Source organism: Castanea sativa, chromosome 10, assembly GCF_040712315.1.
Source record: "Castanea sativa cultivar Marrone di Chiusa Pesio chromosome 10, ASM4071231v1".
NCBI classification, from domain to species: Eukaryota; Viridiplantae; Streptophyta; class Magnoliopsida; order Fagales; family Fagaceae; genus Castanea; species Castanea sativa.
The window spans coordinates 23569943-23574309 of NC_134022.1; the positions used below are offsets into that span (position 1 = coordinate 23569943).

Below are 4367 nucleotides of genomic sequence, written 5' to 3' on the forward strand. Positions count from 1 at the left end.
GAGTTCTTTGGTTTCCTTTTCGATAACACGTCTTGGTGTTATCTTGTATTTTCATCTCTCTTCCCTACTCTTTAAGCTTTTCATTTATTGTTCATTGTGGTTGGATGTGGCTTAGAGTAGTGTTACCGGTTTATTGTGCATATTTACTCTTGTTCTGCAAGTTAGAGTAAAAGTAATCTAGCTGTAATTTTAAAATTGTGTTCTGAACATGCTTTAGTGTTTTCACACTATTTGAGCTTTCAAGAGCAATTGCATCAGTGCTTCTAAAAATACTACAAATTATTGAAAACTTAGATATTTCAGATTTCCAACTTGGAAGCTAGTAATCATGACTTCAAGTCATGATTTCAATAACTTTTAGAGTGTGTAAAATAGTTTGTGTGCAACAATTGTACACAATTATAATTACAGAGAATTAGAAATGGATTTTTACTCAATCATTGAGGGATGATAGCAAATTACATCACATGACTTTTAAAATTGTTGCACACAAGTGGTTTTACACGCTCTAAAAAGTTTTTGAAATTATGACTTGGAGTCAATATGAAGTATCTAAGTTTTCAATAATTTGTTGTAGAAGGCCAACTAAACAAACAAATGGGTCATGTAGCTCTATGTCAAGAATTAGAAAGAGTTGAACTTGTTGCACACAAACTCTTTTACACACTCTAAAAAGTGATTGAAATCGTGACTTAAAGTCATGATTACTAACTTTCAAATTAGAAACTTGAAGTCAAGATCATCAATTGAAACCATTTTGGCTAGTAAGACAAGAATAAAAAGGTGTCATAGTTGGGGGTAACATTAATAAGGTACTAGTACGTTAAAAGATAGCAATTGCAACATAATCAAACATAAGACACTATTGGCACCAATTGCACACGATTATTGTTACAGAGAAATGAAAATGGACTTTTACTTAATCATTGAGGGATGATAGCAGACTACTTCACACAATGTAAAAATTCTTTGAAATTCTCTTTAGGATTCTCCTCAAACCTTCCAATCCTAAAGTGCTTTAACTCAACTCCTTTTGCCTCCCCAGTGAGCACAAGGTCAGTGGGTATTCTCCCTACCACCGAACTCATCTTGAACCCATGCCTTGAAGAACTACCTCCAACCACAACATCCTTCCCAAACTCCCCACCCAGAAATCAATTACAAACTCCTCATCTGGGTCATTGAATACATGCACAATTGTGTAGCCATGGGACCTCCAAAATCCACCAAGCTTGACAGCCTCTTTTCCACCCATTGTTTCAAAGTCCCTAATGCCATTCCAGGCCCCCATGGCCTCTTATCCGGATCACATGGATACCCACCATGCATTGCAACCTTAATCAACTTTGGAAACTCCAAAGACGACGTGCCGTATATGTAAGGCTCACCGTAGGACGCAAAGTTGGAAAATCACCACCAATTGCATACTTATCCTCATGCCCCTCCTTAATCCTCCAATAACACACCATAGTCTCCAAAGGTTGTGTAGGCAAATCAATCCCACTAACCGTTTTAACTAACTTTGTAGTCCAAGCCCCAACTGTTACCACACATTTTTTACCCCAAAACTTTTCACCATTGCTAGTGTAAACCCACACACCCCCTTCCACACCATCTTTTCTTATATCTTTCACTTCCATGTAGTCCCTAAGAATAGTACCGTTTTGAATCGCTAGAGTTTGAAACATAGAAACTGCTTTAGTGGGCTTTATCACTCCACCATTACTAGTACACACTCCAACCACTACAAAACACGCGGGTCTATAGCTGTGTTTTTTTAGCCGCGTTTGCAAAACCGCGGCTATAGCTAACCTATAGCCATGTTTTTAAGAAATGCGGCTATAGACTTAACCTATAGCTGCTTTTTTAAAACGCGGCTATGAGTTAAGTCTATAGCCACGTTTGTAAGTAGTTTTAGCCACGTTTTTAAAACGCGACTGTAGGTTAAGTCTTTAGCCACCGTAGAAGACATGGCTATAGGTCCAGCCAAATATATATTTTTTAAAGGAGGACCTATAGCCACGTTTTTTAAAACGTGGCTATAGGTTAAGTCTATAGCCACGGTCATAAACGTGGCTATAGGTCCAGCCAAATATCTTTTTTTAAACGTGGCTATATTTTTTTAAAGGAGGACCTATAGCCACTCTTTATGTCCAGCCAAATATATATATTTTTAAAGGAGGACCTATAGCCACGGTCATAAATGTGGCTATAGGTCCAGCCAAATATATATATATATATATATATATATATATATATATATATATATATATATATATATATATATATATATATTTTAAGGAGGACCTATAGCCATGGTCATAAACGTGGCTATAGGTCCAGCCAAATATATATATATTTTAAAGGAGGACCTATAGCCACGTTTTTAAAAACGTGGCTATAGGGGAAAAAAAACCCCAAACGGGTTCACTTCAGCGTAAACAAAAATGGAATATGCCATAGAATATTCTATGGCATATTCCAAAATGTTCCATAAAAAAAAAAAAACTAGCTAAATAGGTTGACTTCAGCGTAAACAAAAAATAGAATATGCCATAGAATATTCTCATATTCCAAAATATTCCAAAAAAAAAAAAATCTAAAGATTTCAAATTATGAAATCTCAGGCTCTCCCTCTCGTCAAAAGAAAAAAATAAAAGTTCTTCAGTCATTCAAAAAAAAAAAAAAATGAAAAAGCTCCCTTATATTAATCTTACAACTCTCTCAATCTCTCTCTCATATGTGCATGCTGTCACCGATCTATGTTGCCGGAGATCCAAAAAGTGCTGACCCACACTGTTAATCCCTTTTTCCCACTGATGCTGTATGAATGGGTTTGTGAAAATATGGGGTTTTGTCCATTGTTCTTTGAGTTTTGTTCATTTTTGTTCCCCTTAACTTTGTCTCTCTTTGCAGTAGATCTGAAGGTTGAATCTCTCTTTGCTATAGACTTGAAGATTTTAAATCAATGAAGCTAAAGTGCCTCAAAAAATTATCTCTGTTTGCTTTATTTTTCTCTAACCCATGGCCAAAAATTATTTTCTTTTGTTTGATTGTGTTTTGATTAATTTTGGATTTGAGCATATGGACTCTTTTTGGTTGTGTTTCTGTTATAGGGATTTTTGTATTTTGAGCTTGTACTTTTGTTGAAGGAGATGTTTTGTATGTGTTCTTGCACTGTTTTCTTGTATTTTAGAGCATGTTGTGTTTGATTAATTTTGAAAATTTTTGGATTTTTGTCTGAATTTGAATTTGCTGGGTTTGTATTGTTGTTGTGAATTTCTTAATTTAATTAAAATTAAAATTTTAAAGTTTGAAAGCATTAATTTTAAAAATTTTAATTTTAATTTTTTTTAAAAAATTTTGATTACCGAAAATTAATTTTTGGTAATCAAAATTAAAAAAAAAAAAAATATAAGGGTCTATAGCCGCGTTTTTTAAATGCGGTTGTAGGTTGAGGATTTATAGCCGTGTTTAAAAAATGTGGCTAGAGTATGTCTTATAGCCGCGTTTGAAAAAATGTGGTTATAGACCCCTCAGGCCTATAGTTACGGATTTGAGGCCACGGTTGAAAACACGGCCTAAAAAAACGCAGCTATAGGCCAAATCGGGCTATAGCCACGTTTTTTTGAGCTATAGCCGCGTTTTTAAAACGCGGCTATAGAACTTTTTTTTTTTTTTTTGTAGTGAACCCAATTGCTAGGAATATCGAACTTGTCGAAAACTTGTTGGCGGTCGAGAATTTCATGTGGGACAGAGTATTTCTGACAAGTGGCTATGACTTCACGGAGATACTTGTCATCGAACGAACCCATGTGGAATTGTTGAGCCTTAAAGTAAACCTTGTGGCTGATATGGGACTCAGCTTCTTCCTAGAGTTTGTAGGATTCCATCACCATGGGATAGTAGTATTCCTCTAGGTAAGTTGCACGTATTGTACGAGACTCGTCGTGAGACGAACCACATTGGTGTAAGAAATCGAACTTCTAGAGGAGGAGGACTAGAAGCTGCCATATTAAATTTCTCTTCATGCTTCTCTCTCTCTCTCAGAAGGGAAATTCTGATGAAATGAAAAATTCCTTTTATTAAGGTGGGATAAGTAAAGTTGAGATGTGAGGTTCGAATTTCGAATTATAGGACGTCAATGAAGCCAACTGAGTGAATTTGGGACCATAGTCTTTTGTAATAGATATGAGATGGATTTTGGAACATGCATGTTTCTGTCACTATGCACTATATAAGTTTCAACATTTTTTTACAAAACCAATGCTTGTGAGCATTCCCATCTCGGCTTTCAAATGCCATATGTAAGCATAGGATAGGATTAAGGCATTAAAAGTGACCAACATCCGGTCTTGGACAATTGT

The 4367-nt window shown here is 35.5% G+C and overlaps 1 pseudogene; it reads right to left on the reverse strand.

Moving 5' to 3' along the window:
• Positions 1-721: 721 nt before the first annotated feature.
• LOC142612258 (putative sarcosine oxidase) lies at positions 722-4031 on the reverse strand (annotated as a pseudogene).
• Between the last annotated feature and the right edge of the window lie 336 nt (positions 4032-4367).